Raw genomic sequence first — 11,936 nt, forward strand, 5'->3', positions numbered from 1 at the left:
AAGAGGAGGCCTCGGTTCTATAAACAGCCATTGGGTGACTTCCTTCTTGACTTCACTGCATTTTCAGCTCTGAAGAATCAAGAGCTGATTCTCTCTTATGTTTGGCTCTAGCTTCTATCCTCCGGCCATACCTAACCCCAAAGCAGGTGAGGTACTGGCACAGCAGTAAAGGACATAGCTTTGGATTCAGCCAGACTAGGGTTACAACGCAGCAACACTACTAATTTTGTGAGCTTGGGAAAGTTACCCAATCTCTCCCGGACTCAATTTCTTCATCTGAAAAATGAAGATGAGAAGGGGTATTAAGAATTAAGTGATATGACGTGAGCCAAGAATTGAGCGCAGTGCCTGGCATGTGAGCACATTTGGTAGTTGCTATTCTCAATTGCTGGTGCCCTAGTCACCAAGTCCAGGGAACTGACCTGATGATGTTATGCTCACTCTTCTTTCTTAGTTCCAAGGGTTGTTACTGAGGATTTAAAAGTTTTGGTTTAAAAAAGTTAATCTCCACCTTTTTGAGACCTCTAATTTGAACAATTAGATAAATGATTCTCACTTTTGGTATGATCTACTCACCAGCTTGTCCCTGATAGCTGGGGTTGCTGGGGCTCAGAAATGTCTCACTTCATCTTTTAAGTAGTGATCCTGTAAAAAAGAAAGTGCTCTACCTAACATCTAATGTCTACACAGACAAAACCAGACACAAGTTCATGTAATTTCCTGGAGAACAGGAGCCTACACATGGCTAATGTAGATGATTCCAATTAGGTTGTAACATGTGAATACTTTATGGACTGCTTAACTTTGCTTCAAATGTTTGGTATTAGCAATATTTCTTTTTTTTTGTTTATATTTTTGTTTTTCCAATATTTCTTAAATATCATTTTATTCTGAAAGCAACTTGATCTAATCTTTCGCATGCAGCGGATGGCCTCTTGGCTTCGCATACAGCCCAGGTTGATGACATATTTGCTTGGTGTCATGGATAAGAATTTGTTTCCTCTAGAAAAGGAAATATCTCAATAGGGGCATTTAATATACATTCGCCAACTTATCAAGTGGTGGAGCAGGTTTTCTTGAGTGGCATGTAATGTTACTTTCTGGTTTGAAGTTCTAACTTACACTATAGGGTAGAGAGGTGAAGTGCGGAGCGATCTATTGGTGTTGAGAAGTCTCAGTGCTAGGAGAAAGAAAGAAAGAAAGAAAGAAAGAAAGAAAGAAAGAAAGAAAGAAAGAAAGACAAAGGAAGCATTGTAAGAAATATTTATAAGTCAAATGTTACAGAGGAAAGACTCCAAACCAAAACTTATTTCAAAAAATGTTGGAGGAAATGGTATATCTTTTTATGTGCTCAAGAAAACAGTTAAAAAGAACTTCACAGCATTGGGTTGATTAAGTACATTTATTCCAGTGATTTCCCAGATATTTCCAAGTTCCATTTAAAACAGAAGTCTCCTATCAAGCAATCCTTTGAAATTATTTACCCTTTTATGGTTGTAAAGTATGGAAACATAATACTTTTAATGGAAACCCTAATAAACGGCATATGCTACAAAGTGTCTACTGATGTGCTTTAAAGGTTAGTATTCTTACATCACAGGGGCTTGCCCGTCTACACTGCTGATCCCAGGAAATGCCCCAGGGATGTGGGCAAGTATAGCTGGAGGGGCAAGGCCAGGCAAGAAGGCCATGGCTCATTCATGCTCCCCGGGAAGGTACGGCTGCCAGAGTCCCACCGGAAAGCAAACTCCACCAGCAGGCAGAAACAGAGTCGTCTGTATTCAGGACTTTGTTCTGCTCCAGGCCTGGTGATTTGGTGGTCACCATAACCTGAAAAAGGTTTTTTTTTTTTTTTCTTTTCCTTATAGTCGATAGGAAGGAATGTTCTGTATAGACCTGGTTGTGAATCCCCAGGATAAAATAGTATGTAATATTTTTAGCACGTATTTAATTGGCAACAGAAAAATTAAAACCACTTGACTCATAATGTTAAAACGGTATTCTGGTTAAAATCAACTCTCAATCAAGAAAATTTAATGTGCTTCGCCGAAAGCGTATTTTCATACAAAGCGAATATATTTTAAAGTTATAGATCCTTAATTTTATGCTGAAATAGTACTAGCAGCTCACAGATGGATTCCCCTCCACCCCCTCCCAGCAAATTATTTTTCATCGAAATGTGTTCAAAGCATTCTCACTTGTGTATGCTTCAAATTAACAATTCGGTACTCTACATTAGATAGTAATTGATTTATTGACATTTGATGGATTCATACTTGCGTTCCTTGTTTTTTTTTTTAAATTTTTATTTATTTATGATAGTCACACACAGAAAGAGAGAGAGAGAGAGAGAGAGAGAGAGGCAGAGACACAGGCAGAGGGAGAAGCAGGCTCCATGCACCGGGAGCCCAACGTGGGATTCGATCCCGGGTCTCCAGGATCGTGCCCTGGGCCAAAGGCAGGTGCTAAACCGCTGCGCCACCCAGGGATCCCCGTTCCTTGGTTTCAAAATATTGTTAAAATGTTGTTAATAATCTGTGGACATACATTTTAAACAACTGTCATTAAATTTAGAATAACTGTCATTAAATAAGGAAAATTAAATTTAATAGACAGTTGCTATATATTTAAATACCAGTGGATGATTAGAAGCAGATTTATTGAGGGTTGGTTTAATCATGGCTGGATAGATTCATGCCTTTCCAGCAAATATATTCATTGTATTTCTTTTGTTTTCTTTTTCTTTTTTTTTTTTACAGTGAATTGTAGGCATGTCAGTTGGTGTCCTATCAACAGCTGAAGCATCAAATAGTTAGTATTCAAAATATAGGATGCACTCTACTCAAGACGCGCTCAAGAGAACTCAAGACTGTATATTAATCCTTGGTGAACCTGGAAAAGTCTTTGCTGAAAGACACAGAGAAGCCCAGAGAACAGCTGTTAAGAATAGAGAATAAATTCACCTGATTTTGTTCCTATTTGCCACTTGGTAAAACAGTTGTCTAACCTCTTTTAAAATGCCTTTGATACTATGGGTAAAATATCAAAGACTGATGCTTTTAACAACGTTGTTCAAAAATGTCAGTTTGATACACTGAGACTATCATGTTTTAGTTTCCTTTTATTTTGAAAGAACAAGACATATCTTCCAAACTATCTGGAGAGGTTGGTTTCTTTTCGCCAGGCTTCAGCCCACCCTATCCCGAGTCTGAAGCATTTTGTTACATGTCTTTGATCTTCTGTTTGACTTCTGCTTCATGGAAAAATGCTCATAAACCTTTAGAGAATGGCTTTCTGTGCTTTTAGATTTATTCAAGAATTATAAACAGTGGACAGATCTATAGCAAAACGATTTTAAGAGCACTTAAGACTCACATGCTAATTTATTTGCTCACCACCAAAAAGGCTTGTTTGGTAAAAAGAAGTTTAAAAAGTTCAACTTTGCTTAGTGAAAAAAAAAAAAACCCTCCACTTTTAAGTGGCTAAAAGTATTGCATTTCAGGTTTCTTCTTCTTCTTCTCCTTCTCCTTCTTCTTCTTCTTTTTTTTTTTTTAATATTAAGACCTCTAAAGCAACAATCCTTTTAAAGATGTTATGCACGAGGATTGGCATGACATTTGAAATGGCTTCAAGGGTCCTGTTACTCTTGACATGCTGGCAAACACTTCACAGATGTGCTTTTTCACTGCAGCCATGTCAAGAGAGAATACAAAATCTGCGACTACAAACAAGTCCCCGCATGTCTTACTACTAGGGCAAGAGGAGGCTCGAAGACGTCAGGGCGAGAGCATTCTATTTCCTCTAATCCATCATTACTCTAACCTAATTGTAGCCTTTCCACAACTTATGGGATCCACCGTTGAGCTCTACATTCTTAGATGTTGACTAACAATTGTGGCTTTAGATGAAACAAACAAACAAACAAAATTAGAAATCTTTGCCATTTGGTATTTTGCAATTTAAAAACATCTTTCAGTATAAAATGTGAAAAAAGATTAAAGATCGTTTATGCTCTTGCTTTTTATTTTTTTTTTTTTAATTTTTAAAAGTCTTTATTTATCCATTCATGAGAGACAGAGAGAGAGAGGCAGAGACACAGGCAGAGGGAGAAGCAGGCTCCATGCAAGGAGCGCTATGCAGGACTCGATCCCGGGACTCCAGGATCACACCCTGACCCCAAGGCAGACGCTCAATTGCTGATCCACCCAGGCATCCCTATGCTCTTGCTTTTAAAAAATGGACTCTTCTAGAGCTCTCCAGGAGTTGCAAACTCATGTCTCCTATGCTGAATCAGTACTATAAGGGGTTTTATTTGGAAAATCACTTAATTTCATGTAAAAATAGAGATTTCGGCTTCTATTGAAAAATCAGTTCTGGCAACTTGCTTTTTCTCCAGCAACACCAACTGGAAACAGTAGTGGCTGCATATTTTTTAGAGACAGTTTAATTTTTTAAATATTTGCTATTCTTCAACCATGACATGGGCTTCCTGACTCATTTACCTATGGCCTTTGCTTGGCATTTGGGCCTGTGACTCCTGTAGTAAGAGTACTCCGAAATACCAACAGTATTACTGGTGTATCCACATGAGGAAGTTTGCAAAATTTAAGCTCTTTTCTCAATAGATGTCCATTGTGCCGAATGAAACCCTTTTCTTCAGCAGGACCCTATGTTGATGCAGAGGTTCTTTGGGAAACCTACACACCATTCTCTCAGGAGATCTAATCCAGTGGCCTTAGTCATTGCTGGCCAAGCTTCAATGGGAGTTCTACTCTGGGCTCAGTGTGAGAAGCATCTCCTGCTATGCAGGTGGCAGGTAATACACAACTCCCCAATAGCATGCCAGTTCCGGGAGGACAGAGATTTTCTTTTCCTTGTTGTCAAAGTCTATGTATCTAGAAGAGTGTTTGGCATATGTCAGGTGCTCAGTAAATATTTCTTGAATGAACTAGATGGGTTATTTATGAAATGCACATGCTTTAGTTTAAGCAGGAAATATTTTTTAAATGGCAATTATTATTACTGTTCATTGAATGTCTTCTGTAGGTTAGGTACTTTACAAATGCCATTTTAGGCACTTCTCACAGGAATTCCCATGGGATAGGTACTATTTACCTGTTATATATAGGGACACTGAGATTCAGAGATTTTTAATTATCTGAAGTCAGATACCTAGAAACAGTAATGATTTTTTACTCAAATCTGCTTCCCTTCCAAAAGATATGTTCTTTCTGCTACTCTCTGTTTCCTTTTAAACATAAGACCATATTTTGAAACATTAAGCAAAGTGATGATGAAAGAGTTCTGTCCAAAAGACACCAAAACATCTGACAAATTGCTGATATTGCCAATTTAGTCAACTGGCTTGGTTTTTTATTCCACAAAATCAGCTGTTTGGATGTTTTCTGGACCTTGCAGGAAAGCTCGGTCAACTGAGCATGCAAGAGTTAATCTGTGGCCCTGGATCAGAAGGGTTACAAAACTGCCCACATTGAATTGGTTATTCAACCTCAGACTCTCTCCTTTCACCTGGCAATGGGTCTCCCTAGCCCAATTGTTTTTCAGCCGGAGAATCTAAAGGGTTGAATTTTCTCAGAGTGTCCCCCTTACCTCTAGTTTATCCCACTGTGGCTTCAAAGGTTGGTCAAACTCCCCAAACTTTTGGCCTTCCTTGCTTCCTTTTGACTGTATCTGCTTTATCTCAGATCTCCATCTTTGTATGTCTACCTCTGGCCTGGTAATCTTGCTCCAAGTCTGATTTCTCCCCTAGCCTGGCAGTTTTGGGTTATGTATTTTTGACTTTGAACAGTAGCCAGATTCAGTTAAGAAACCATAGATGTGTTGCACACAAGACTCAAGGCACTTGACTTTAGTTGGACTGATCTGAACTGGTCAATGTAGCTTGAGTCTGGGAAAGTTTTCTAATTTCTGTGTCTCATGATTACATTTCCCTTGCTTCTTTTTTTTTTTTTTTTTTATGATAGTCACAGAGAGAGAGAGAGAGAGAGGCAGAGACACAGGCAGAGGGAGAAGCAGGCTCCATGCACCGGGAGCCTGATGTGGGATTCGATCCTGGGTCTCCAGGATCGCGCCCTGGGCCAAAGGCAGGCGCCAAACTGCTGCGCCACCCAGGGATCCCTCCCTTGCTTCTTCATAGAATTGTGGGAACAGCTTTAATGGTTCTTATAAAGTTGTTAATTGAAAATGCTCATAAATTCAAGGCAATATATTAATAACATTTTAAACCAAATTTCTGTTAATTTATATCTAAAAATAATTATATAGGGACGCCCAGGTGGCTCAGCACATGAGTGTCTACCTTTGGCTCAGGGCATGATCCCAGGACCCTGCAGGGAGCCTGCTTTCTCCCTCTGCCTCTCTCTCTGTGTCTTTCATGAATAAATAAAACCTTAAAAAATAAAAAAAATAAATAAAAGTAATTATGTAGGTGTAACAAGGAACAGTCTTTACATACAAAAAAATCAAATAATTGTGAAAACCAAAATAGAGAATAAAAATTAAAGCAGATGTAGAAAATGATGACCATTAAGGTGAAATAATTGAACAATTTCTGAAAGTAGGATTCATATTTTTTTTAGATAACACATTTATCTGTATATGTCTCCATATTTTTTGATTAAAAAAGTAGTGTAGTTTAGATATAGTAAAATTTACCCTTTTTAGTATAAAGTTCTATAGTCACAAAACTACCATCATATTAAAAATATAGAACAGGGATGCCTGGATGGCTCAGCAGTTTGGAGCCTGCCTTTGGCCCACAGTGTGATCCTAGAGTCCTGGGATTGAGACCCATGCCAGGCTCCCTGCGCGGAGCCTGCTTCTCCCTCTGCCTGTGTCTCTGCTGCGCTCTCTCTCTCTCTGTCTCTCATGAATAAATAAATAAATAAATCTTAAAAAAATATAGAACAGTTCCATAAAATATTTTCTGTCCTCTTTGTAGTCAAATTCTACACCTGACCCCAGTATCTGACAATTAGTGACAACCAGTATAGAACATTTGGAATGCCTAATCATTTGCAATATTTTCTGGCCCTCTTCATGCTTCCCTGTGGGAACTGGAGTTAGAGTTACCAGCACAAGCAGATACTGATATTCCAGTGATTGTTATTGCTATAAGTAACAACATCCTTTTCTATGACTCAGGGATCTTGTACACTATGCTAACCAGGGCAGCTTACCTTGTTTATTTGCATGTAGGGTAAAATTTCAGACCCCATTTATGATTCTTGACTAGGTTATTCATTCCTTTCCAATCTGTATACATCTTTTTTTTTCTTGCCTTATTGCATTGGCTAGGAATTCTAGTATGATGTTGAAAAGGAGCTATAGGAGGGACATCTTTGACTTGTTCCCAATCTTGGGTGCTGGAGGTGGGGAGGGATATTGAGTTTCTCACCATTAAGTATGACATAAGGTATTAATTTTTGATAGATGCCCTCTGTTGGTTTTAGATGTTCCCTTTTATTCCTAGTTTGCTCAGTTTTTGCTAAAAGATTTATTCATCTTTGTTCAAGATAGATATTAATTTGTACTTTCTTTTTTTTTTTTTTTAATTTGTACTTTTCTTATAACATTTTTTATTTCAGCATCAGAGAAATGCCGACATCATTAAATGAATTGAGAATTTCCCCCCATATTTTATATATACAAACTCTGGAAGAGTTTGTACAAGGTTGTTATTTCTTTCTCAAACATTTGGTAGAACTTGCCATGATGTAATCTGGGCCTGGAATTTTCTTTTTTGAAAGGTTTTTAATGAGAAATTCAATATCTTTAGGATGCCTGGGTGGCTCAGCGGTTGAGTATCTGCCTTCAGCTCAGGGTATGATCCTGGGATCCTGAGGTTGAGTCCCACATCAAGCTCCCTGCATGGAGCTTCTCCTTCTGCCTGTGTCTCTGCCTCTTTCTCTGAGTCTGAGTCTCTCACGAATAAATAAATAAAATCTAAAAAAAAAGAAAAAAGAAATTCAATATATTTAAAAGGTATAGGACTAGTCAGATGATTTATTTCTTCTTGAAGGAGGTTTTTTACAACTTAATGTCACTGGTTGATAGTTCCAACATCTCTGTCTTATTTGATTGTGATTCTGTTGATTACTTTGTCTCTTAATAATGTATTTTTTAATAATGTATTATTTTTATGTGCTGCTTTGTGTGTCTTGCAATTTTTGGATGAAAGCTGTGCGTCTTATGTAGAACAGTACATACTGAGGTAAATAATATTCATGCCTGATAATGGGCATGCCTTTTATTTTTGCTAGGCCTTTAGTGTGTGGGATTGTCAACCCAGACAGTAGGGCGGGGTTTGAGTTATTTTCTTGCTGTGGTTACAATCACTATGCCACAAGCTTCAACCTCTAGCATTATCTTGTGTTTAAGGTAGGGAGACGGTTGCCAGATTTTTCTCAATGTCTGCTTCACTTTAATATTTAGGTTGTCCCACATGGGTTGTGCCTCAGTAAGGACTCTCACCATACTTTTTAAAAAAAATATTTTATTTATTTATTCATGAGAGACATAGACAAAGAGAGAGAGAGAGAGAGAGAGAGACAGAGAGACAGAGAGACAGAGACACAGGCAGAGGAAGAAGCAGGCTCCATGCAGGAAGCCCAATTTGGGACTCGATCCTGGGACTCCAGGATCACACCCTGGGCTGAAGGCAGGTACTAAACTGCTGAGCCACCCAGGGATACTTTTGAAGACCACTGTTTCTTGTTGCTGGTGTTTGCTAGCCTGGTGTTGAGAGTGTATTTTGTTGTCCTGCTTCAGTGCCAATCTTAGATAAGTGCTCCATCCCTGTGTCTTGGAGGTGGAGCCTTCTCAGTGATTCTTCTCATCCACAAGCTGGCAACCTCTAATGATCTGGGCCTAAGTGTATTCCTGCCCTTCCCCAGAGGGTATTTCTGTTCCTTTTCTCATCTGCAAGTGTCTTCACCTGTACCTTGAGGGTACCAGGGTATGATGCCCTTCCTCCAGTGGGATAAGGCTTTTACTCTGTAGGAGACATAGGAGAGACAGATACAGGCAGATCTTCATGCCTTCACCTCAGTGGCTGCTCTTTCCTTCTCCAAGGCTGAACCACAAGTGATGCTTCTCTAGATCATTCTGTCTCTAGTTTTCCCATGCATACTCAGTGAGGTCTGTGAGAAGGGCCTGCAAATGGGTGTGAGTTCCTCTATTTCTGTGGCTCTCAGTAGTTCCATGCTTTCACTTTAAACTCTGTTCCCTATACTCTCACACTGGACCTTTAAGCATTCTTTAACAATTTTAGTCAGTTTTTTTGTTTTGTTTTCTGGCGCCATCATGGCACCTGCTTTTGCTACAACAGGGACCAAAAGATTTGGTGCAAGGACCCCAAGATCCAGGACTCCTACCTGAGACTGTTGGTTAAGCTCTATGGGTTTCTGGCCAAACAAACCAATTCCACCTTCACCCAAGTTCTGTTGAAGAGGTCATTCATGAGTCACACCAACCAGCTGCCTCTATTCCTCTCCAGGATGATCTAGAAGATGAAGCTGCTTGGCCAGAAAGAGAAAACAGCACTGGTTGTAGGGACTATATGTCCCTACAATAATGTGTGTGGTAGGAGATGCCCAAACTGAAGGTGTGTGAGCTGTGTGTGAGCAGCCATGCCTGTAGCCACATCCTCAAAGCTGAGGGCAAGATCCTCATCTTTGACCAGCTGGCTTGGAGTCTCCCAAGGGCTGTGGCACCATCTTCCTCTCTGGTTCATGCAAGAGCTGAGAGGTACAGGTATTTTGGCAAGGCCCTAGGAACCCCACACAGCCACATCAAGCCCTAAGTGCAGTCCAAGGGCTGGACGTTGGAGCAGACGTCCACAAGGTCATCACAAGGCCACAAGGTCATCTTTGGCTACACAAACTAACCCCAGATCCTGCCTTGTTATTAAAAAGATTTTGGTGCTGAGGAAAAACAACAAACAAACAAACAAACAATTGTAGCCATTTTTTTTTTTTTAACCAGATTGTATAGCATCTGGTGTTTGCTGCAGCTAAGCAAGTGCTCTCCTTGGAGGCATCGTTGTTTGCATTTCTTAAGTTAATTGTTTACCCTATGACCACAGCTCTGTAACTGATCCAAGAAAAGTTGTAATTTTATAAATTATCTAGCTCTTTTTTTTTTTTTTTTGGTCGTCAGTATGGAGTGATGTTCTTTCCTGTTTTCTACATCCCATAATGAAGCCAGAAACCCTATTTCTTGACTTATAAGAAAATTTATTTCTAGGTGTTCAAACCATCCACAAGAAAATCTTATTTCATAAACCAAATGTCAGGTAATTTTGGACCTCAAGTAAAAGAAAACCTAATCCCAAATATGTAAACCAAAAGTTTTTACTGCCTTATTTGAAAAGAAAAATGGAAGTATAGGTTTAAATCAAGTTATCAATTTTGTTAGGGTTCTGGGTTCTTTCTCTTTCCCACTCTGCTATCCTCAGGTCATCGTTGTGTCCTTTAGAGTAACTCCCTCCAGTGTCCCAAGGTGGCTGCCAAAGTTCTGGACATCACATCACAGAGGTGAAAACAAACAAGCCACACATAAAAATATAAATTAAATTAATGGCCTTTTGGTGTCATTATTTTTTTAAGAGAAAGAAAAAAATCTCTGAAGGCTTCCCATCAGACTTGCCACATGTCTTATGCAACAGGATTGGGTCACGTGTCCATGGCTCAGTTGTTGACCTGAATAAGAATGGAACTCCCCTATTTGATTTAACATCACGATTCGTTGCTGGCCTGGAAAGGGGACAAATTCCTCTGAAGCACGTGGCCACCTAACAGCTGAGAAAAATCAAGATTTTACTATTGGCAAAGAATATGGGGAATGGCTGTTAAGTGAGCGACTAGTGGTTTCTGGTAGAGTTCATGAGGCATACAGAGGACCAGCTTCACAGTCAGGTGTATCTAGGTTCAAATGCTGGCCCTTTGTGTTTCGGAAAGTACAAAGGGAATAATATTTGATAAATTTTAAATATTTGCTATTTATCTCTTTCCCTCATTAAATCATGTTCCTTGGCATTCATTTTGATATTATAGCTCAGGAAGGGGCCACGAATGCCACCTCCTGTTGGTAGAGATGATTTTAGATACGGTAAATGCTAGGAATATGGTAGCTATTGTTATCATACAAATAAATACATTTAGCTAAATATATATATTCATAATATATATACATTTATACTTTTTAAAAGTTTTATATATATTTTTATATAAAATGCGTTTAGCTAATACTGGCTTTTTTTTCTAAGTAAAGCCCCTTATCATAGCTGCATATTTTGAGAGAAGATAGTGTTTTCTAGCTCATTAGCAGAGTGAGAGGCCTTTAGCTGACCTCACTGTGGCGACAGGACCTTCTATGACCCAGAGCCCATTCTGTGCCCCTGTTATATGCCTGCCTAGCTGAATACATGTATCATTGGCTTTACTCTGAGGACTTGGACACTGAAGCCTAGGCATACGTCTATGTTACAAGAGCACAGAAGCCACAGTTTGAGAAATTCTTCCTGATGTGAGCAGAAAAAGGAAAGGTGATTCAGAGAGGGGAGGATGTTGACTTGGGAGTTAATAGGATCTTTGGGGAGATGCATCTTACCGTGTTAGAATTATGAATCTGAGTTTCTAGAGGGATATTCAAGTTTGGGAGGTAGATGTGGGAGTTATCCCTGCATAGATGGTTGTAAAGACATGGTCAGAAATAAAGAGAACCTCAGTGTCAAAAAAAAATCCCCTGATTCAGGGGAACCCTAGCTGTGGGGTACAGAGGGCCAAAGAGGTACCACTGAAGTAAGAGAAGGCTTCAGGGAATGATGTTGGTCTTCTTGTTCACAGCTATGGGACTCTGCAATGAGTAAGAAAAGAGCAAGCACTGGATAAGAAATGAATAGTTTAAATAAATTT

At 39.3% G+C, this 11,936-nt stretch overlaps 1 pseudogene; it reads left to right on the top strand.

The window, feature by feature from the left end:
- The first annotated feature begins 1,689 nt into the window (after nucleotides 1-1,689).
- On the top strand, nucleotides 1,690-9,907 carry LOC121491786 (annotated as a pseudogene).
- The last annotated feature ends 2,029 nt before the right edge of the window (nucleotides 9,908-11,936 follow it).

The sequence above is a fragment of the Vulpes lagopus genome, chromosome 5, assembly GCF_018345385.1.
Source record: "Vulpes lagopus strain Blue_001 chromosome 5, ASM1834538v1, whole genome shotgun sequence".
NCBI classification, from domain to species: domain Eukaryota; kingdom Metazoa; phylum Chordata; class Mammalia; order Carnivora; family Canidae; genus Vulpes; species Vulpes lagopus.